Source organism: Dasypus novemcinctus, chromosome 18 (assembly GCF_030445035.2).
Source record: "Dasypus novemcinctus isolate mDasNov1 chromosome 18, mDasNov1.1.hap2, whole genome shotgun sequence".
Classification (NCBI taxonomy): domain Eukaryota; kingdom Metazoa; phylum Chordata; class Mammalia; order Cingulata; family Dasypodidae; genus Dasypus; species Dasypus novemcinctus.
The window spans coordinates 18,195,532-18,220,939 of NC_080690.1; the positions used below are offsets into that span (position 1 = coordinate 18,195,532).

Here is a 25,408-nt window from a genome sequence, read left to right on the forward strand (position 1 = left end):
CTTTTGACAGAAATTTAAGAATTAAAGGGGGGAAAAAGAATCATCAAAAACAAAGGCATGTAATTCATATAATTGAATATAATTAAATCCAGAGCATGAGGTCTCTGAGGGGAAAGGATATTCTTCAATTGTTTAAAACAAAAAAATACTAAAAACCATATAATTTTATAGCACTTTTGGAGAAAAGAACACATTTATAGTTTACCAAATTCTTGTGAGTCTTCTGATGTTAAAAAAAAAAATCAGCATTTTAATGCATAATCTTAATTGAGCTTTATAATCACCTTATATCAAGAGCACTTTGAGAAGTAATTTAACTTATCCAGGAATTAGACTTCAACGCAGGGCTGAGCTTGTAAATGTTCTTCTAGACTGTTTTCTCAGTACATCTCTCTTTTTTTTTTAAAGATTTATTTTATTTATTTCTCTCCCCTTCCCCTCCCACCCCAGTTGTCTGTTCTCTGTGTCTATTTGCTGCGTCTTCTTTGTCTGCTTCTATTGTTGTCAGCAGCACGGGAATCTGTGTGTCTTTTTGTTGCATCATCTTGTTGGGTCATCTCTCTGTGTGTGCGTCGCCATTCCCGGGCAGGCTGCACTTTCTTTTGCGCTGGGCATCTCTCCTTACAGGGTGCACTTCTTGTGCGTGGGGCTCCCCTACACGGGCACTCCTTGCACGCATCAGCACTGCACATGGGTCAGCTCCACATGGGTCAAGGAGGCCTGGGGTTTGATGTGGTAGACAGACGCCCTAACCACTGGGCAAGTCCGCTGCCCTTTCTCAGTACATCTTGTTGTAAACTTCCTTCCAGAAACTGTAGCAGCTATCGCGGTCAACATTTTTTGAAGACTTATTGTATGCAGATCATAAAATTGCATACTTCCAGTAATAACACAGGAATGGAGTATGACAGATTTAATCTGATATAAACTATGAAAAGAACAAAGATTTTTAGAAATGACTTTACTGGCTTGTCCAAATAACATAAAAATTAAACTCCTGTTCAGTTATCTTAAATTGTTTGTAATGTACTTCATGCCATATAACTATATAAAAAACATCACATTCAGCAGCATGGCATCCATAACCCTGTTTAGGATATGGTTTTGGTTTTAACTCACAGGAAGGGGCATGTTCTAGAAAGTCATTTAAGTCACTAGACACTAGACATAGTTTTTCCTGGGCTATATGACAAACAATGTAACTTGGCTTACTAGATTTGAGAAGAGATAGCTAGAGTGATAAAAGTTTGTGAATCAATAGGATCTAGTAAGGGCTTCTGATAGCCTTAGGTATTATCATCTCATCAGAAAATACTTTTTGGTTTTATGTTTGCAACTGTTGATACATTGTGGCTCAGAGAAAGTTTGAGAATAGGCTCAAATTAGCAAGTATATAAGCTTTAACTGTTAGATTTCAAAATAAAAGTGATGAAGATGCAAAGTTTTATAGATACACAGTTTTGCAACTATGTGCATAAGGAATGCTTTGGAACCGAGTAGAATGTGGAAGATAGGATGTCTCTTAATAGCAAGAATGATATAAATTTTTTGTTTAGTATGAGAACACAAAAAGGTGATTGTTTTTCCCTTACAGACATATACCTTTTATAGATAACCAAAATATAAAGTGGCATATTAAAATAACTCATGAGCATTGCCATTTAACTAAATTGCAATGTAGCTGTTTATAGCCAAATCCTGCATATAATCTCAGATTCTTATATTACTTTAGTTATGTGCAATTGATATGACTTGGGAGCAGTTCATTGGTAACCTTACTAGAATGTCCTAAAACATGCTGTGCCATATATAAATTTAATTTCCAAGAGAATTTAAAGACTAAAGTTGGATTTTAGGTCACAATATGCCTGACAAAAATAAAAAGTTATTACGTCATATTTAGTACTCAGAAGTTTTAAAGCATTTTATTATTATGAGTTAAACTCTCACCTGAAAGACAAAGAGTTGGAGTTTCCAAGTCAGATACAGATTGGAAGGCCTTAGATAAGGTTTTTTAAACTCTCCTTTGTCCAGACCCTACATTTAGACTGAGTCATATGCAAATTATTGTTTTTGATAAGCATTGATTCCATTCATTTAAACAAAAGCCAAATGAAAATTGAGGATTTTTATCAGTGTCAGGCCTAGGATAAGCCAAGATAAGTACCTAAGGCCCCAATTTTAAATTTTGTGCCCTAGGCATCTCCATAGCCTTACCCTGGTCCTGGCCCTGTTCCTTGCCCTGGTTTTTATTTTCAAAGGTCTTTCAGACAGTGCTACCTCTGATTTTACATGGTGTTGCTATTGCTGCTCTAAATCTATTAAATTATTTCAAGGACTTTATAACAAAAGGGTACCACATAAAAATAAAACAAGTAGGACCATATTAGTCTTCAGTCCTCAAATCTGAGCTAAAGTATTACTATTATTTCTATTTTTAAAGAGAGAGAAATTGAGGGTTTTAGATATTAAATAATTTGATCACAGTCACATAGCCAGCAAATGACAGAGGGTCTGGAACCCAAGTTCATCTGATTCCAAAGCCCAATCTCTTTACTGCTAAGCTTTGTTGCTTCCCAACTATAACCACGCAATGTTGGTGATCCATGGACTGTATTCCTACTATAAGTAGACATTTAAATGTCAATGATTTACATAGGGATTTGGAATTCTTGTTAGAAAAACTGAGAAATGTGCTGCGATCAGCTCAGCAATAGATTGGCTCAAAGGCAAGGCAACACAGAACTATATAAAATAAAGGGACAGAGAGAGACACACACAAGAGAGGAGATAAAGATGGGACCAGGGGACTCACAGCTTCTGGAACTGCGAGACTCAACCCTAGTTTCCACCTCCTATTTATTGGAAACTACCAAGCAGCTATTTGCTATCTGAACTGCAACATCATGTACAATAATAAGGAACAACTGCAACATCTAACAACTGCAACATCTACAATAGAACAGGTGTAATATTTACAATAAGGAACAGGTAAGACAGTTTCCCACATTTCCCCCTTTTTGTTTCTGCAAAGTCTACGCAAATGACGTTTCACTGACTAACAAAGCTTCCTGCATGATATTTTCACTTTTAGGTTTGAATAATACTCATTAAATTTTTTTTCCCAATATATTCAGTCCCAGGATTGTTCAAACTTAAAACAAGAGATTTACATCAAAGTACATTTATATATCACTCCCAGATCATCAAATCACTTAAGTACACAATATGTTTCATTATTAAAGTTCTGATTAGTATTCAAGCATTTTATACCATAGATTATACAACAATAAACAATAAGACTTCCATCTAGCAGACATTTTAATGAATAGACTTTCATTTCTCATGGGCTTAAAATTCCTAACTGGCAAGGCTATATAGGCCAGTACTCAATATTAGTGCTGGCCACATCCAATTCACAGGCTAAGTCATCACAAACTCCATTAACATGAGAAAATATTTATTTATCAATTACAGCACAGAATATAGTTTTGTCTTACCCAAACATTTAAGAATTTGATTGAGCAGCAGGGACCTTACAGCTTTTCCCAATTGTTTGCCTTTTCCAGGCCCTTAAAATATCATTGTCTCTGATGTTTCTTAGTAGGGTCACTGCCACAGGTTTCTTCCATGCAGCCAGACTCATTATCATCAGGCCAGGGCAGAAAGCCTTGAAGAACTGCAAAAGTCCTTTGTTGACCTTTTCACACAGTTTTTGCACTTTTTGTATTCATTCAGGCTTGTTTTACTCTTACAAAACACATCTTACTGAATGCTACCACAATACTCTAACAACTTTCTTATGCATACTAGTTCTGTCCCAAATATCTCCATTTCTGATTTTATAAAATTAACCATTTTATTTTAGGACAAAAAACACCTTATTAAATTTCAGTTAGCATTCCCACAAACTTTTTACCTTTTTCAATATTCACTTAATTTTTACATCTTTCATTTGATCTTTCCTTTCTTTTTTTCTCTTTCCTTCTTTTGTCCTTTTTCTTTCCTTTTCCCTTCCTTCTCTTTTTCTTTTTTCCTTTTCTTTTTCTTTCTTCCTTATTCTCTTTTTCTTTCTTCCTTCCTTTTCTTTTTCTTTTTCTTTCCTTTTCTTTCTCTTTTCCTTTCTTCCTTATTCTTTTTCTTCCTTTTTCTTTTTCCTTCCTTTTTCTTTTTCTTTTTCCCTTCCTTTTTCTTTTTCTTTTTTCCTTCCCTTTTCTTTCTATCTCTCTTTCTCCTTTTTTGAACCATCACATACATTGACATTGAACAAACACAAAAGCAGTTCCAAATCTATTAATCTAGAATATCTTTATTGCTTTCTTTTATAAGTCAACATTTCTTTTCCAGTTTTCCACCTCTCAATTTCTTTCTTAATCTCTTTTTGTCCCCAAGCCATACTTGCTTCATGATGAAGAAGTTCTGTATTTAGATACTTTGATGTAAAGCCATTCTAGTCTTCGGAATGAGACCCAGTTGTGCAGCTTGCAGCGTCTGTCTCTCCATCTGCATGACTGGAGGTTCTGAATTCCACAGGAACTTTTGTCGTCTCTTGCTGTCCATGGCACAGCTCCATCCATTGAGCTCCATCTCCTGGGGGAATACAAGAAAACCCTCGAGGACTTCAAAGGCTTTCCAAATCATTCAGGGCTCTGCGCAGTTACACCAACTTTAGTTTTGCTCAAGGCAATCCTTCTTTCCTTCAAGTCCCTTTTCAGGCGCCAGTTGCTGCAAGCTTTTTTTTTTGGCCCCACATTGGGTGCCAGTTGCTGAGAACCAGCTCAGCCACAGTTTTGCTAGAAGAGAAGGCAATGCAGAACTTTATGAAATAAAGGGACAGAGAGAGAGACACAAGAGAGGAGATAAAGATGGGACCAGGGGACTCACAGCTTCAGAAACTGAGACTCAAGCCTAGTTTCCACTTTCTATGTATTGGAAATTACCAAGCAGTTGTTTGCTATCCGAACAGCAACATCATCTACAATAAAAGGGAATAAATGCAACATCTACAATAGAACAGGTGTAACATTTACAATAAGGAACAGGCAAGCCAATTTCCCACAACAGAAATGAGATAGCATTCTCATTTCTGCAACCTTATGACACTGTATATTAAAAAAGGGAAAATGAAAATTTGTAAGAGGAAAAGAAAACAACCAAAGCCTGTAAGAGAAAAGACATAATTTAGAGACCAAAGTTCCTTTTGTGGACTAGGATAAAATAACAAGATTAAATTAGAATAGCACACCAAACTCAAGAGAAAAAAAAGAAAAAGCTTTCCATTTATATTTACAGAAAAGTCAAGGGGGAAAAGTTTATTTAGAGGATAAAAAAAATTCCAATTTAGGTTTAATCACAGATTTTTCAAATTAAAAGGAGAAAAAAATTTTTTTCACAAATGAAATAAAAATTATTTTTTCCTATATACCTGCTATTTAAAAATATTGATATAAAAAGAAATATATGGAGGGGACCCTCATATAAATATTTAATTCTAGAAATAAAATAAAGCAATAAATGTCATTCACTTCTTGTAAAAAGGAGAGATACTTAAATATGGAGGTAATTTAAGATTATTAATCTCTAAGAAATGTTTGTTTCATGGAAAATTCTAATGGTGTGTTTTATGAGGCATAGGTTCCTAAAGATTGAATGTGATCGTACAGTCTTTTGGTAAAAGCAGAATTTATGAAAGATTAAAAGACACTCCCTCTCTCTGCTTTCTCCGCCCAACCCTTTACCTCTATCACCAAGACAGGCTCTGAAACCAATAAAGAATCTTATCTTGCAACCTGCTGAGGAGTGCCCTCTAGTGCTGGCTTGCACAGGAAATGTGCTCCAAATTCCCTTTTTTTTTTCCATGCATTTTTTCTGCTTATACTGAGCTTTAGGTTTTTCTTGGCACCTTAGACAAGAGAGAAAGATAATTGGTACTTCAGAACAATTTTTTGGCTTGTAATGCTAGCTAAATAAAATTTTAACAACGTATTAATATTAATGAGTATTTTTGTTTTTTCACTTTTATGAAATGATACATCTGTTTCTAAAATAATGTACCTTTTATTCAAAGGCTAGTTTTTTGTTGTTGTTTTTTTAGGTACTGGGGGCTACGGGGGCCAGCGATTGAACTTGGGACCTTGTATGTGGGAAACTGGCACTCAACCACTGAGCCACATTGACTCCCCTGAGTTGGTTTTTTGTTTGTTTGTTTGATTGTTTTTTGTTTTTGTCTATTTTGATTTTAAGGAGGCATCAGGAATGAAACTCAGGGTCTCCCATGTGGGAAGCAAGCGTTCAACTGCTTGAGCCATATCTGCTCTCCTCAAAGGCTAGTTTTTAAGAAAATAATTTGCAGAAATTTTTAGCAACTCCTATAGTATTTAGAATAACAGGAGTTTGTTTTGTCAGAGAAAGTTAACAGTGACAATAACTCCTCTTGTCTCAATCTCTAGAAACCTATCCACTTAGAATATTGGTAGTCTAAGAAAATTTTTAAAAAGTATTTGTATTGAGCCTTTTATTACTGGTGACAGCAAGACTTTTGTTCATGCTTAATCAAAATCCAAAAGGGTGAACATAAAAAAATAAAAACCAACAATTAGTTGACTAAAAGGTGAATATATCTTTAGAGGAATATACTGGCATTATTTAATGCTGCCTTTGAAATATTTTGTTTTCTTTTTCTTGGAATTTAAACAGTTTGACACTAGCACAAAGAAATTTAAGAGTGACAGAAATCAGTGTTTTCATTGTCCAATGCATACCAAGAAATGTGAACCATGAGACTGTAAACCCATAAACTACCACTTTATTTTGTGCATAGTTAAGATACCATTTTTTCTCTTTTAAAAGAACAAAAAAGCTAAATATTCAAAAAGAACTAGGAAGTATGTTATACATATGTGTATAGTATGTTATGTATGTTTATGTATTCTTATAATTCTATTCAGTAATTAAGGTGAGGATCAATCAAACCATCGGCCCACAACAAGTACAAATTTAAGATCTACACAACTGTCTTCTAGTAAATGAGGAAACTAAGAACACTAAAAACAATGATTAGAATTCATGAATCTATTTTGTTTCAATTCTTTCTTTAATTTGGTTTTCCAGGGGGGATATCTTATTGTGCTTTGTGCGCATTAAATAAGGTTAAATGTGTACAATGCATGAAAAGTCATCTAAAAGTTTGGTTACATAATACCAATCCAGAATATATGAGGCATAAACAACACATCTTAGTGTTTCTAGACTCGGACAGTGCTTAGAGATGAAATATTCTTGGAACATGGCTCTTCAACCACTTGTGTATTCTAAATCCCAAGAATGTTGCCCAAACAGAATGAGGGCTCTAACAAATTTAAGACAACAGATTGAGAAATGGGTATAAAAAAGGCCATGATATTTGGAGTAAAAAAATTCTGGGTTCTATTTCAGTCCTTTTTCACCACTGACTTTGACAAAATCAGTAATCTCCAGTATTTCAGCTTTTCCATCAAACAGAGGCAATAACTCTTGCCAGAAATCACACACAAATGTTGATAATGGGAGGATTACCATGATAATGTACAGAGCTTATAGAAATTTAACTGTGCTGTGAACACTTTCAGGAAAGCGCATGCTCTTCCAGCTACCCCACAAAGGCAGAGAGGATAACGGATGTATAAAACATTAGGTTAAATTCTGGTTAACATCTTCATTTCCATTTATTTTTATAGTTTTTTCAATGTATTGTTTTTATTACCTCTTATTTTTGCTAATATTTTTAGGTATAGGAATTTCTAATCCTTTTCTTCCTCTATATTTACCTCATTTTTAGTTTTCTATTTACACAAAAGTTATTTATTATTGGCTTGGGTTTCTCCCATCCCTTATTCTAGTTGCCTCTTTTTCTTCTAGCACTTATCTTTAGGCTTTTCAATGATAATAAAAGCAACCATAATAATATTAGCACTTACCATACATGAATGTGCTTTGAAGAAACTATGATCTCATTTCATTTATTTAATCAAGTTAATCTTAATAGCAAAACTGTTGAGAGTTGATATATTTTATTTATTAGCATCAAAGAGGTAAAATTTTCAATAGTAGGAAAATGTCTACTGTCACTTATAAAGGGGATATAACCACTGGACATACTAAATCAACAATAACTTAATTTTATTACAGTTTTTCACAATTTCCTAGCAAATAAGAGTATAGATATTTCTGAAAACTTTCCAAATTATAAAATACATACTTATCCCAATTTATAGGGTGAGATATCTTATATTTATATTTTATACAGTCGTAGGGCAAGAAAAATAAGTGTTTCACAGTTTGGCTTCTACTTTGAACTCTATTAACTTTTGGTGGATAACAGTAGAAATCACTTACTATATATAAAATACGGAAACAACTACCTCATTGTGCTCTTGGAATGATTAATTATGCTTTATATCAGAACAAAAGCTATAGGGACATATGGTATTATTACTTTAATACAGGTAATTCATTGTTGTATGAAACAGGCATATAAACCAAACAATAATCACTTACTACATGGGATAAAAAAAAATTCCACTGAAAAATGGAGAAATGCCCCTTTCTGCTTCTAATTAGTCTTTAATAAATGATACATAATAAATGGCAACATTCTAATTTATCACAGTTTAGATGGAGTCCTTGAGCAGGAGCTGGGAATGTATGCACTCCGGCAGCTGTTTCCAGAGCCTGCGAAATCTTTTCTATTAAGGGGCACTGTTCTTAAAGGATTAAAAGGTGCATGTTCTCATAATGTCCTTTAGGTATGTGGCATGGCTAATGGGAAGTAGTACCTTTAGAACACATGATTCAACCTGCAGATATATACTCTCTCCTCTTGGCCCACATCTCTATCAATCCATTTCATTTACTATTGGTTTTAAATCACACACACATATATATACACATACACACACTAGTTAGATTAATACCTAGAGTAGGACAATGCCCTTTTTACTCCACAGGAGTGAGGAATACACTTGGATTAATAGTTTTGATTTTTTGATTCCCTGACATTAAATTCTATAAATTGAACCTATCTAATTTTTTTCATGGAATATTTCAGTTGACTAGAAGAACTGGCAGTGTTTAAAATTGTCTGTAAGTATCTATATGGGATTTATTTTTCAGATCTAGTTTATGCTTAAGTACAACAGTGTATTTTCATGGTTTAAAATCCTTTCTCAACTAGTGAAGTTAATGGGATACATTAACCAGCATTTGATAAATTTTTAACAGTGGTATTTTATTTATTTGTGCTCTTCTTACTAAAAGTTTCATCTAGACTTGCCTGAGAAGTAAAGCAGGTGAGAGGGTGGGGTCATCACGATGTTAACAAAATGGCCTCATATTTGTTGAATGCCCCCCTCCCTCCATGTTTACATTCACCACATTCTTTGCTTTACTTCCGTACTGCCTCCATGTGTAAACTTTTGCATGCAAAGACAGGGACTTTAATGCCTGGCACTGTCTTGGAATAAAAGAACCTGGAAGGAAAGGAATGGCATCTTCTTAAAAGAGTATAAAGAAATATACCAAGGCTGAAAACAACAATTTTCACAAAACCACAACTATCTAATTCTATATTTTAAAAAGTTGTATTTCTATAGAAAATTTTTTCCATTGGATTGCCCTATTGAGTGCCTTTGTTCTCAAACAGTACGTTTTCCCTATGCCAAAATTTTGAGAAAATTTCTGCTGTGATCAGTTACTTTCATCATTGTCAACACAAGTATAGTTCTTTCTGTACGTTCCTTATGGAATTATACACACCCATACACAAAAAGAATGTATTCTTTTACATAAAATGGACACATTCATACAAAGATAGAACACCTTCCATCATATACTGCAGGCAAACTATTGCATAATTACAAAATATAGGTCTTCTTATATAGTAAGTGTAGTTAATAGCACTATGCCTTGGCACTCCTTCACACAGCTCTTCTGTGTTCACACGCACATACATGCACATCTCCATTTCTATAAAGTCAAACTCATCTAACATTGCATAGTCTGGTTGGTATTTCTATATATTTTCCTCTTTTAAATGTGACTAGCTATCTACATCCTAACATTTCTGGTTTAGAGCTGATTTAGCATTTTTATTGGAATGTGAAAGCTCTTAAAGAAGAAAAAATCTAATCAGGCAGAAGAGATAGAAAACTTGCTGAATTTTCTCTCCCCCCTCGAAGATTCCCCTGAATCCTATCAAAAGCACATCTTCCATTCATTGCTTCCCGGTGTCATTATGACAAGCGGCTACAAATCAATAGCAGAGGGAAAGGCAAGACCAACCCGTACTCACCAAGTGATAAAGATTCACTCTCAGCCCCGATTTGCTAATAGCCCATAATAGCAGCCATTGGCGCCCTGCATTAAATCATACATTTCACTCTGCGTTTATTATGGGATTTTTAAAACTCCTCACCAAATTGGATTTTCTCGATGGCCTCTAATTTCCACATTTATCATTTAAAATTAAACTCCTCTGTGAAGAAGGGGAATAGAGAAGGAGGAGAAGGTAGGGTGAGGCCAGACAGTTCTGTATTTTTACTTCTCATTCCCCCTCCCCCATTCTTTATGAAAACCCATAAATAATACCAGGTATCGTAGTCATAAGTAAGGGTTTCTGAAAAATATAAAAATTCTAGAAATCAGGATGAAATGGTTTGTATGTGGTTATCTAGGAATGAAGATGACAATGCAAGAGGACAAAATGTATGTACATGAAGCAGGTTTTAAATGAAAGAAATTGGGTTAAGGCACCGAAGGTAAATTGTAAAAGCAAAGGAACACAGGTAATGCTATATTATGCAAATACTCCAAGGAGCAGTGAAGAGTGTTCAGCAAGTATGGTATTCTAACTTAAAAAAAGTACATTTATCTTATTCCAAAGCTCAGTTACAAAGAGATGAAAAGTGAAAATTCCCCCATTGGTTTTTTAATTATAAACTTGCTTTACCCTCTACATTTTCTTAGTTTAAAAAACTTGTTTTTTTAAAAATTTCACAGATAACTGTGGCAAAAGCTGCTTTTTGGCTGCTGCAGCAAACTCCCAAACACGTTCTTAGATTTTCACAGATATCACTGAAACAATGGAATCAATCCCATGGGAACTTAAATCACTAGAAGTATATATTATCTCTTTTTGGATAAAATATATGTTTCTATCCTTTGAGTATAAAAAATGAAAGTTAAATTTCAGGTCCATAGCATAAAATGAAAAGGTTATATTTTCTCAAGGCTGCACAGTCAAGACTCCGTATGGCCTGCTTCATTATAACCATAGCACTTGTAGGATCCAGAGACATCAGAAGGGAACTCATCAGTACATATTCAGAGATGCTTGAAAAGGCTGGAGGCTTAGTAAAATGTCAGGTAATCCCCACTCCGTCCCCCTCCCCCTTTTTTTTTGCTTTTGGGAACTTCCTCAGCAATAAATTCCATCTATATAATTTTCCTTAAGAAACAGTAATATGACCTTTTAAAAGAGAGTATTTGAGGAGGAGTGAAAAACATGAACCATATTATAATATTACATTTCATCTTTACAGGCCTTTTTGTTTTGGAATTTTGTTTTTCCTTGATAAATTATTTATTTCAAAATTTCAGTAACCCTTGAAAAATATCTACCATTGACAGCTAGGCCTTTTCTGTCATTTATTATTTATTGGTGGATAACTATTGTTGAATATGCCCTTTCCTTCCCTCTTGCATTCCACGTAACAACCTCCCATTATAATGACACTTCTCTAAAGTAACATACATGCTGAAAAGTGCACAAATCAAAAGTGTACTCGAAGTATTTTCATGAACTGCACACGCCATTTTACCACCACCCAGATCAAGAGGCAGAACATTTCACCAGTGTGCTCCTTTTCTGTCATGCTCACTATCCCAAGGGTCGTCTCCATCTTCACCTGTAATATCATGGACTCATTCTGCCTACTTTTGAACTTCAAATAAATGGAATCATTCAGTAAGTATTAGTTTGTAGATAGCTTGTTTTACTCAAAATTATGTGAGATTAATACACACTGATGTATGTAATTGTAGTTCATTCATTCTCATTGATGTAGGGACCAGAAAACTATAACAAGAGGGCCAAATCTGAGCTAAAGATGTTTTGTACATTATTAAATGCTTGAAAAAAATTAAAGCTGGAATAGTATTTCATGACATGAAAATTATATGTAATTTGAATTTCAGTGCCCTGGACAGTTTTTTTTTTTTTTTAAAACAGAGTTATGCTCTTTCATTTACCTATGGTCTATGGCTATTTTCATGCTACAATGTCAAAGACAAGTAGTTGTGATAGAGATTGTATGGCATAAAAATCTTAGATTAATTTCTGGCCCTTTATAGAAAAAGTTTGCCAACTTCTGCTGTAAAGTTGTTCCATTGAGTGACTACCCCATAATCCATTCTACTGTTAATAGGCATTTGGGTGGTTTCTTATTGATCTGTAGAAGTTATTTATATATTCTGGAAAAATGTCTTTGGTTATCCATTGTAAATATCTTCTAGATTGTGGTATGCCTTCTTACTCTTTCTAAATTTTTTTTAGGAGGTACCAGGGAATGAACTCAGGACCTCATTTATGGGAAGCAGGCATCAACCACTGAGCTACATCCATTCCCCAATAAGAGTTTTCATTTGTTTGTTTTTAGGAGGTACTGGGAATCAAACCCAGGACCTTGTGCATGGGAAGCAGGTGCTCAACTACTTGAGCTATTTCTGCTCCCCTTCCTAATGTTTTTTTTAAATTTCAAAACATTGTCTTTTTTTAATTAAATTTTTTTTTTAATTTTTAAAGGAGCTTTAGATTACGTAAACGTTACATAAAAATATAAGGAATTCCATATGCCTTACTCTCTCCCCCTCCTACTTTTCCACATTAACAACATCCTTCATTAGTGTGGTACATTTGTTACCATTGATGAACATATACTGAAGCATTGCTACTAACCATGGACTATAGTTTACACTCTGTCCTGCACAATTTTATAGGTTATGACAAAATATATAATGTCCTATATCTGTCATTGCAATGTCATGCAGGACAAATCCAATGTCTCAAAAATGCCCCAATATTACACATACTCTTCCCTCTCCCTCCCCTCAGAACCTTTGGTGGCCACTGCCTTTATATCAGTGATAAAATTTCTTCCCTTGTTAGAATAATAATAAGTCTATAATAGAATAATAAGTCTACTTTAGTCCATTTTCATTCCCCAATCTTGAGGGTTTTGGGGTGGTGATGACTACTCTGCTTCTAATTGAGAGGGAGCTTAGATCCCATGGGGGCGGATGGATGGAGTTATCTTGCTTGCAACTGCAGACCCTCTCTGTTCCTTGGAATAGGCACTGTTCATCATCATCTCCTTGTTAGTTGTCCTGGGTGAGTCCAAAGAACTAGACAGTAGGTGTTGCAACTCTGCTGGAATTCAGGGTTCAACTGGCACATGATGGATGGAAAGATTTAAGTCTCTGGGACATATATTTATCAACTATAGTGTTAATTATAGGTTCAAAGAAAAGGGGCAGAAGAGTAACGTATAGAGAACCTATAAATGAGTCTAACTCTGTTACACTGGGGAGCATAAATTCCAAAATTAGGCCCACTGACAGGGTGCTGAATTCCTGAGCTGTCTGCCCTGTTTATAGTTTCTGGATGTCTCTAGAGCACTCAGGAACCCTGCTATTTGAGGCACTGTTTACTGTGGCAGTCAATGAGATCCTGGTGAGATTTGCATAAGCATAACCTCTTTTAACTGGGCCTTTTGATGAACAGAAATTCTTAATTTTAATATATGTTAATTAATTTTCCTTTTTTCTTTATGGTTAGCACATTTTGTATTCTATTTAAGAAATGTGGCCTATCCCAAAGACATGAAGACTGTAAATTCATTTGGATGTTTCATATACATTAATATGTCATTTGTAAATAATGACACATTTTTTCCTTTCTTTCTTTCCAAAGCTTATGCTTTTGATTTCTTTTTCTTGCCTTATTACCCTGGTCAGGACCTCCAGTACAATATTGAACAGAAGTGATGTTGGTGAGCATCTCTGTCTTACTTCTAATTCTGCAGTAGATTTTTGTTGATCCTTTTAATCAGATTAAGGAAATTCCTTTTTATTCTTAGATTGTGAAGAGTTTATTATATGAATGAGTATTCAAGTTTATCAAAGGATTTTAAAAAAATCTGTTGAGATAATTATGTTATTTTGCTCTCTTTTTCTGTTGAATTATATTGATTGATTTTAAAAGGTAAAAACTACCATATGTTCCTGGAATAAACTCCACTTGATCAAGATTTATAATCATTTCTATATGTTGCTGGAAACAATTGATGAGATATGAATATATAAGACACTACACCCTGGCTCCCAACTCGGAAAGTTGCTATTATATGTTTGGTAGGTTCCATATCTTGGTAATCACTACCTTTAATCTGTTCCCATATCTGAAACACAATGAACTGAGACCTATATAATAAATAGTTTAAAATTTGCTGTATGGCATTGAAGTACAAGTTTACTACATTAGGGTTGCTTTAGCATAGAGGTCAAGGGCACAGACTCTGGTGCTAGATGGTCTAAGTTTGAAATCTGGCACCACCATTCACAAGGAATATAACCTTGAATAACTACCTTAATTCTCTGTGCCTCAGTTACTCATCTGTAAAATGGGGAAAATAATGATAACGACCTCATATAGTTGTTTTGAGGATTCAATAAGTTGATACACGTAAAGTACTGTTTGGCAAATAGTAAGTGCTCAGTAAATGTTGGCTTTGAATAGGCAAGCTAAAGGCCTGTTCATTTAAAATAAATACAAGCAGCAGCTATACTTCCTGGTTTCATGTTTAAAGACCTCCTTCAATTTGCTCCCACCAACATACCTCTTTTCTTCAACCCTGAAGACTGTCTAATGTCTTTTTAAGCTATCTCTTTTGTTCTCACTCCTAATTCCTCTTTTTCTAATTTTATATTCTGTACCTTATTCCTGAAACATTGCAGAAGTCCTCTGCTTCTTGAATTTATTTATAAAAACTTACTTCTTTGATGAAGTCTCTAAGCTAATTTTGTTAGATTTAAGTGTATGCTGGAATTGAAGAAATGAAGAAAAACGACATGTTAAAACTGTTAACATGTCTTAGTTTTCTCTTTCGTTTGGCTAATCTAAATTTCAAGAGTATGGTCTGTATCTATTCAATTAAAAGGTCAATTAAATAGCTGGCGTTCCATAAGTGTTTACCAGTCTAAGTTATACAATTAAATATGGAGGGAAATGAAAATGAACTTAAAAAATCAGGCTGGGGGGCAAGTAAGAATTTTAATAAAAATTTGAAGTACAAATCCTAGACAGTTCTTTCTAAGGTTGTGATACTTTATATCATCACAAAAGACTGGAAAGATTAGAATAAGCTTGTTTAAGGTCTTAAAAATGGAAGCCTCGAGGCTTTCCTTAATTTGTTTGCAAGTCTTTAACACTGTAGCAGTTACAACTGAAGCACTAAACAGTTATTTTAAATTTCTTTACTAAACTGCAGTGTTATTTTGTGAAACATTAAGACTAAATTTCAGATGTAGTCAAGGTTATGGGTTCTATTAGTATGTCTGTGTAAAAGAAGGAGTTTTAATGGGATAAGGAAGCTTTAATTATGGGCTGGGTCCTCACACTCTGAGGAGCAGTTTTGGACACTCTTTCTATGGACTCCACATAGTGGCTCTAGCCTTTTCCTCTGTTTTAGAATCTGAAGTATCCTGTGGTTTATTGATTTTTGTAACACACTTTGCCACTAATGTTCATCACTTGTGTTTCTTCTGACTACTGCCTCTTGAGGAGAAGAAAAGGTGGAATATGTGACACAACAGTCTCAACTGGATGACTCAGTTTAAATACTGAACAGGAAAAAGTGCCTTAAACTACCACTAGAAACATTTTCCTTCCAAATGGAACAGGTCTTTGAAACCCCTTTCGATCCAGTAAATGGGCAAAAAATTTTGAAGTATATACTTTCAGAAGTTATTGTGGTATGTCAGAGGATCAGGCTTCTATAAGACAACAAGAAACATTTTTTGAACTGGTCTTTATGATACTTGATGATCTCATTCAGTTTTTAAAAATATATAATTTTATTAAAGTATATCACTCATACATGAACATACATAAACATTAAGTGTATAGTAAAAGTGAACTTCAAAAATAAATATGCAATACCATACCATACAGGGGTGCCATACATCACCCCTCTGCCAACACCTTGCATTGTTGTGAAGCATTTGTTACAAACTATGCAATAGCAAGTATTATCAAAATATTACTAATAACTGGAGTCCACATCTTACATTTGGTATATTTTTCCCCCAACACACTCTATTATTTTTTTAAAATATAATTTTATTACAGAGGTTGTAAACTTACAAAACAATCATGCCCATGTGTAGAATTCCCACACAACACGCCATTCACCAACACACCACATTGTAGTGGAATATTTGTTACAGATTGTGAGGTTATATCATCAGACAATCATTAAATTTTAATTTTATCTGGCAGCAAACAATTCTCATCCACCCAACTAACTATTGCCACTTAGATGTTAGTCCTTTTCTATTCTTTAGGTTAGCCTTTTAATGTAGCATTTACAGTAATTTTCTTCCTTCAAAATAAAATTCTATTCACACATTACACATATATTTTACAAGCCATTTTCCCCCCCTCAAATCAGTAATCTACTGCAACTTCCATCTTCTACTCCTAAAACTACTACTTTTGGAATTTATTTCTATTAAAATGCTATTCTTTCCATTACTTAATTGATTCATGTACTTGGGGAAGGGGTTTGATATTTTTAAGAGACACATATCCACACTTACTTTTCCTCATAATACCACTCTGCAGTATAAGAGGTAGTATGGCATTTTTATTAATTAAGAGTGGAAGCAATGAAGTAAGACTGCCTGGGTTTGAATCCAAGTTCTATCACTTAGTGGATGTGTGGCCTTGGGAGATTTATTTAACCTCTTTGTGGTTCAGTTTCCACACTAGTGAAAAGGGAGATAGCTATGATTCTATTTCATAGTGTGTAGTAAGAATTAAATAAGTGAATACTTGGAAAATACAATACAGTTAATATTTATTAACACATAAATATTATCTATTATCATTTCATTAAAATCCCCCAGATTATAAAGGAAGAATGGCTAATAGACATCTATTCTCCACAGCCAAAAGTGATCCTTTTAAAACTTAAGTCAAATTAGTTCTCTCCTATGATCAAAATTCTTTAGCAGTTTCCTGTCTTACTCAGAGTAAAAGCCAAATTGATCTATTATGACCTACTTGATCTGACCACCTCACCTCAAGGACCCTGTTTCCTACTTTGCACTATCTTGCTCACTGTATCCCAGCCTACATTGGTCTCCTTGTTCCTTGACTAAGTCAAGTATGCTCTTGCTTTCAGGGCCTTAAAATGCTGCTCCCTCTAGCTGAAATATTCTTTCCCTAGAAAGCCACAACCTTCCCCCTCTTACCTATTTCAGTTATCATCCCTGATTATCCATTATAACAGAGCAATCACCTCCAACCCTGGGCACTCTCTGTCCTCTTTACCTTGATTTATTTTTCTTTATATCACTTATCACCACCTAAATAAGTAACATAAATTTATCTATTGATGGTTACATAATCTATAGGGCTTAACTAAATATGATGATTGCTAACTGAAAATTTGTCCTATTATCTTATTTTGTTGGCTTAGAAAACCATAACACATATTAACAAAGCCCTTCAATTTTTAGTATGAATCAGGTAGACTGAAAAACAGATTCTATATTACCTATTTCGTGAAATGGGCATGGTTCTTTCTTTATAGGAATTAACAAATGATAAAAAATACTGTTTGGATTGAATAAAAGTGATTTCTAAAAAAATTTATTGAAATATATCACTCATACATAAACATACATAAACAATAACAGTTATGAATTTACAAAACAAACATATATAACATCAAACAAACATATATAACATCTAACCCTACCACCAATAACTTGCATTGCTTTTAAACTTTTAAAACTAATGATTAAAGAGCATTGTCAAAATATTATTACTAAACAAAGTAGTTTCCCCTAACCAATTTGATTGTTATTATTTTTATATATTTTATATATGGACATACATAAGCAATTAGGTGTATAGTGAAAGTTGTGAACTTACAAAGCAAACATGCATAACATCATACAGGGGTCCCATACATCAACCCTCCACCAACACCTCGTACTGTCATGAGATGCCTGCTACAAACTATGAAGAACATCATCAAAATCCCATTACCAGTCATAGTCCTTATCTTGCATTTGGTGGCTTTTTCCCCCAACACACCCTATCATTATTTTTTAAATATATTTTTTTATGACAGGACTTGTAAACTTATAAAACAATCATGTACATATGCAGAATTCCCAAACAACACCCCTCCATCAACACATCACAATGTGGTGTGTCATTTGCTACAGATAAAATAATATCATCTGATTGTTACCATGTCCATAGTGTACATTTGGCTCACATTTTCCATACTGCCTCAGTATCAATACAGTACATCTTTTGCATAGATGCAAAAATATTATATTATTACTACTAACCACAGACCATAGGTCACTCCAGTTTTATTTTTCCCATGCTTCTCCACATTCCCATCACCCTGCACTAGTGATATACATTTGTTCTAGCTAACAAAGCACACTCTTGCATTTATACCATCAGCCACAATTTTCATCCACCTCTTGGTTTACTGTGCTATCCAGTTCCTAGATTATTCTCAAGAATTCTGTCAATTGCCATTTACATAACTAGACTACCATTTTCAATCACATCCCCATTTATAAACTAGCTGTTACTCACTGTGCGTTACCATCCACTTTATACATTTCCACACTTTTACAGTAAAGCTAATTAAAACATCTACATACATTAAACATTAATAGTCCACTCAGTCCTTCTCTTATCTCCTTTAAGAATCCACCACCTACCACCAGGTCTTGAAGATATTTTCCAATAATTTCTTCTGGAAGTTTTATGGTTCTTGCTTTTATTTTTAGTTTTTTGATCCATTTTGAATTAATTTTTGGATAAGGTGTAAGATAGGGGCCCTCTTTTCTCTTTTCAGCTATGGATTTCCAAATTTTTTCAGCACCATTTGTTGAATGGATTGCTCTGCTTGAGCTGTGTGAGTTTGACAGGCTAGTCAAAAATCACTTGACCATACCATACCTGTGAGGGTCTGTTTCTAAACCATAAGTTTGATTCCATTGGTCTATTGTGTTTGTCTTTAGGCCAGTGCCATGTTGTTTTTACTACTACAGGTAGGCATTATGATTTAAAGTCTGGAGATGAGGGTTTACTTTTCCTTTTTATGATGTTTCTGGCTATTCAGGATCCTTACCCTTCCAAATAAATTTAATGACTGTGTTTTCAATTTTTTCTTTAATGCTGGTGTTTTTATCGGGATTGCATTAAATCTGTATATGAATTTGAGTAGAATTGATATCTTAATGATATTTAGTCTTGCAATCCATGAGCATGGAAAGCTCTTCCAGTTATTAAGGGGGTTAGGGTTTTTAAAATTTATTTTAACATTGAGTTGCTGTTTTCTGAATAAAAGTGCTTTACATCATTGGTTAAGTTTATTTCTGACTATTTGAGTTTTATCTGTCATATTTTTTTCCACCACTCTTTTGACACTTTTATTACTTTCATTAATATAATCTTCATTTCTAGACTCTCTTCCAGGCCTCTCTCTCTTGTCTTTTCTTTTCAAGCTCTAGCACACCCTTTAGTATTTCTTAAAAATCTGGTCTCTTGCTTAGAAATTCTCTCAGTTTCTGTTTATCTGTGAATATTCTAATTTCACCCTCATTTTTGAAAGACAGTCTTGCTGGATATAAGATTCTTGGCTGGAAGTTTCTCTCTTGTAGTATCTTAAATATATCAGACCACTGTCTTCTTGCCTGCATGGTTTCTGGTGAGAAATCAGCACTTAATCTTATTGGATATCCCTTATGTTATGCATTGCTTTTCTCTTGCTGCTCTCGGAATTCTCTCTTTGTCTTTGGCCTTTGACATTCTGATGAGTATGTATGTCTTGGAGTAGGTCTATTCAGATTTTTTCAGATGGGAGTACATTGTGCTTCTTGGACAGGGATATCTATGCCCTTCAATAGGGTTGGGAAATTTTCTACCATTATTTATTTAAATATTCTTTCTGCCTCCTTTCCCATCTCTTCTCCTTCTGGGACACCCATGACACGTATGTTTGCACATCTTTTGCTGTCATTTAGTTCCCTGAGACCTTGTTCAATTTTTTCCATTCTTTTCTTCATCTCTTCTTTTGTATGTTCACTTTCAGAGGCCATTTCTTCAAGCTCACCAATCCTTTCTTCTGCCTCCTCAAATCTGCTATTATATGATTCCAATGTTTTATTAATTTCATTGGTTGCAACTTTCATTCCCATAAGATCTGCTGTTTTTCTATGTATGCTTTCAAATTCTTTGTGCTCATTCACTGTCTTCTTAATATCCTTAATCTCTTTAGCCACCTCATTGAATTTATTAAGGAGATTTGTCTGAACATCTATAATTAGTTGTCTCAATTCCTTTATGTCTTCTGGAGGCTTATCCTGTTCCTTTAACTGGGCCATAGTTTCCTGTTTCTTGGTGTGGATTGTAATTTTTTGTTGCTGTCTTCGCATCTGGCTTGCTAGAGTATTTATTCTGGGTGCAGTTTTTCTCTTTAGTTTAGGGCTTCCTATCATTTCTTCCTTGCTTGTTGTGCAGTAGAAGCCAAGCATGTAGTTGGTGCTGTAAGCTGTGGAGGCTCAAGCTGCCCTCGTTGCACCAGGGACCAATGAGGCTTCTTCCAACGTTCTCCTTTGCCAGGGATAGGGACAGAGTCACAGCTATGTGGAAAAATGCACGTGCAGGCCTGGACTGTGGTTGCCCAGAGAGACTGATGAAGCTTTACATCCCTTTCTCCCCTGCCTGGGGCAGGGATGGAGCTGCAGGTATGGGCAGTAATCTATGCAGTGCAGGTCTAAGATGACCGCAGTTGCCCTGGTAGACTTCTGATTTTCAGTCTGTGGCAGCCAAAGTTACCTGCAGTTACCTATATAGGCTGGTGCAGGGCACCTCAGCCTACTCCCTGCCAGAGGTGGGGCTGAAGCCTCAGCTAGGGCTGCAGGCTGTGTGAAAGTAACTGGTTTCTGCCAACACTGAGAGTTTCAGTCAGCCCAGCTTCTCCTCAGGCTGGGGGTGGAGTCAGAATGGTGGCTACTGGTCTTTTTCTGACTTAGGCTTGTTCACACCCCAGCTGTTCTCAGGATTATCTCTTAGCCAGTCAAGTCTACCAATCAGTAGCCGAAACCGGCAGCCAACCACCTCCTCCCCTGTTTCTGGGAAATGGAGCCTCTAATTCCTGCCACAGAACACCTCCTGGGGCGGCTCGTGCTGCTAGAGTAGGAAAATCACCGGCCTCCACAGCTTGGCCGGTAATTTCCTGGAGAGGCTGGTGCAGGTCCCCTCAGCTTTCTCCCTGCTGGAGGTGGCACTGGGGCCTAGGTTAGACCTGCAATATAATCTGGATGGGAAGAAGCCGGTCTCCATCAGCACTGGGATTTTCAGTCTGCCCTGCTTCCCCTCGTGCCAGGTGCGGAGTTAAGATGGCAGCTCCTGGCCTCTTTCTGACTTGAAAAGGCTCAAGCTTTAGCTGTTCTCAGGATTATACTGTAGCCTGCTGAATTTCCTCATCAATAGTTGAAATTGGTGCTCAACTGTCTCTTCCTCCCCCGTTTTGGGGAAGTGGAGATTTCAGTTCCAGCTGCGGAACAGCTCCTGAGGTGGCTTGTGCCTCCAGTGGAAGATGGGCACTGTCCTCCGCAGCATGGAGACTCTACTTACAAGTCTTCTCTGCAAATGGGCAGTCTCCTCCTTCCACTCCTCCAAAGATGTTGCAGGATGCTCTTCTGGTCTCCTGCAGCCCCCAAACAGGTGCTTCAGCTAGCTCCAGAGAGCTTTGGGAGTTTGCTAACTGCCCTGTGGCAAGAGCTGACTCTAGGAGCTCCTTACTCTGCCTCCATCTGATTGGTTGTCCTTGAATAAAAGTGATTTTTAAATTAGTTTTTAAAAATACTATGTTTAAGGTTTACATGATATCAAGTACATAGCTCTTTCACTAGATAAATACCTGTCCTGGTAACGAACTTCATCAGCGAGAGCTTTCTATGTGAGGAAAGCTAGAAATAAAAGGAAAAGGAAACTGGGCTTTTATCAGAGGATCCTGAAAATGTTATCTGCTACTTTTTGGAAAAATAAAACAAAATTTCTTTGAGGATTTTTATGGGCACAGAGACTTGGATTAAGTCTCTAGTGACTATATATTTTGACTTAGAAAAAGGATCAATTGAAATAAAGAAATGTTTGTTATCAGCAGATGAAGGACAAAACATTAGACATCTAGGGAAGAGTGAGAAGAGAGAGAGATACAGGAACATGAATAAAGAGATATAAACAGCAAAACAGAGAAAATGGTTATCATGTGAGGCTAGGCCATACTACACAGGTGCCCAGTACCTCAAATACAGAGCTATAAATTGAACACTTATTAGCCAGTCACATAGGCACAAACTGGTCAACTACATACACTGAAGGCTCTTTCTTTCATAGTGGTCTTTGAATCTTTTAACTACCTTCTTTCTTTGGGGATCTCAATTCTTAAAATAAGCTGTATGTGGTTTCTGGGTCCCTTAGCAAAATATGTTTCTCTATTTTTATTTTGCTTATAAAGATTATCAAATATTTCAAGCATATAAAGAAATAAAGAGAATAATGGCATGAATAGTACTGTTACCCTCTAATTCTGTCAAGCTTAACATGCTCTCACAATGCTTCATTTTGTTTAAGGATATGAGATATTTCAGTTAGTTTCAGCCTTCTGGGTAGCTCTTTCTGACTTTGTTCCTCTCCTTCCTGCCCTTAGACTGCATATAAAAGGATAAAAAGTAGCGAGTGAAAAATAAACAAAAAACTAGCAAGTAACTGTCATCTTAAACATGTCAATGCACTCCAAATAAAATGTAGTCAATTTAAAATTGATTGTAGTTTCCCTTTCAACAAATAACTATTTCATCATGAAATCTCTTAGAGGTGAAAGAAGTTTGGTGTTAAAAGGTAATGTGTCCCTTTTTCCTTCTCTACTTGCTGGAGGATTAAAAAACAAAATCATTGTCCTGCTGACTATTATAAAATTTCCCCATGTAAACTGCTTCATACTAAGTTCTATAAGTGACATCAAGGTCACTCTTATTTCTCTCAGAAATTCTGTTTATATCCTTACTGAACGAGAAGAATGCTTCACTGCCTTTTATCTTTGTATTTCACTCACAAGTTCAGGTTTTTAAAAACATAGTAACCCAATTCCTATTTAGAGTACATTTACTGCCTTATTTGCCCGTACTTAACCAAGGACCAAAAAAGTGTCTACATGCAGTCAATTTAACCTTGTTAGGTTTTAATATCCGTATCGGTGATGCTACCAATTCCCAAATTCTCTAATTTCCAACTTTAGTTTCCCATTATGAATCTAGCACCTAAGTAAATTCTCTAACATTTTCAATACTTGTCTTGTATAATTTGCCTTTTTTTTTTTTTTGAGGTACCAGGGCTGGGGATTGAACCCAGGACCTTGTATGTGAGAAGTCAGCACTCAACCACTGAGCTACACTGGGTCCCTGGAGTTTGTTTTTTGGTTTGTTTGCTTGTTTGTTTTTGTTTTTAGGAGGTAGGGGTAAACAGAACCTGGAACCTTGTACATGGGAAGCAGGTGCTCAACCATTTAAGCTACATCTGCTCCCCCTTTTGCTTTTCTTTTCTTTCTTTTTTTTTTTAAAGATTTATTTTTATTTATTTATTTCTCTCCCCCCCCCCCCCAGGTTGTCTGTTTTCTGTGTCTATTTGCTGTGTCTTCTTTGTCCGCTTTTGTTGTCAGTGGCATGGGAATCTGTGTTTCTTTTCGTTGCGTCATCTTGTGTCAGCTCTCCGTGTGTGTGGCGCCATTCCTGGGCAGGCTGCACTTTCTTTCGCGCTGGGCGGCTCTCCTTACGGGGCGCGCTCCTTACGCGTGGGGTTCCCCTACGCGGGGGACACCCCTGCATGGCACAGCACTCCTTGTGCGCATCAGCACTGCACATGGGCCAGCTCCACACGGGTCAGGGAGGCCCTGGGTTTGAACCGCGGACCTCCTATGTGGTAGACGGTCACCCTAACCACTGGGCCAAGTCCGCTTCCCTTTAACATAAAGGCTATCAAACGTGGGTCACAATCTGTCACTTTACAAAGTGTTGTGAGGATTTGAACACCTCAGAACAAAGAAGTCACATTCTTCCATTTTTGTTAAAGGCTCCAAAAGTCTTGGTAATCAAATGTCTTTCTGACTTCAAAAAGTCACAAGTTCTATTGACTTTTTCTTCACAATTTTCTCTTAACTTTCTTAACTGGCCTTCCTATAGTTCAAAATCTTGTCACTTTAAATTGACTGCAAACTAAGGTCAGATAACATTTGAAAAGTATTATTTTAAAAAACCTATACATATATATATATATATATATATACGTGCATTATAGTCAATCTTCATTTGTGGATTCTGTATTTGCAAATTCTTCTACTTGCTAAAATTTATTTGTAGTCTCCAAATCCTTATTTGCTGCACTTTCGTGGTCATTCACAGACATTTGCAGAGCAGCAAAAATTTTGAGTTGCCTGATGTGCATGTTCCCAGCTGAGGTCAATCAAGACGACACTTTTCCTTCTTTTACAGCTCCCATACTGTAAACAAGTGTCCCTTTCATTGTATATTTAGAATCACACTTTTCACATTTTTGTAGGTTTTTGTTTGTTTTTGTTTTAGTAATTTCATAGTTTAAAATGGCCCCAAAGCATAATGCTCAAGTGCTGTCTAGTGTTCTTAAGTGCAAGAAGATTGTGATGTATCTTACAGAGAAAATATGAGTGTTAAAAAAGCTTCATTCAGGTATGAGTTATAGGGCTGTTGGCTGAAAGTTCAATGTTAATAAATTGACAATATAAAGTTAGGTATCTTTAAACAGAAAAACACATAAAACAAGGTTATTTATTGATTGAGTAATGAAAATGTGATCAGAAGCTTGCAGGAACATACCTTGTATTTCCCCTAGGAGCAATGGTTCAATATTCACTAATTCAGTGTTCACAGTGATTTTATAGAACATAACTACTGCAAATAATGAGATTAGACTCTATGTATGTGCATGCATATATAGATTGCCTCTCACATACTGACT

At 35.6% G+C, this 25,408-nt stretch overlaps 1 long non-coding RNA gene across 1 annotated transcript in view; it reads right to left on the minus strand.

Moving 5' to 3' along the window:
- Positions 1–25,408, minus strand: part of LOC131274312 (uncharacterized) — a 138,550-nt gene that overhangs the window by 44,016 nt on the left and 69,126 nt on the right. The window lies entirely within an intron of this gene.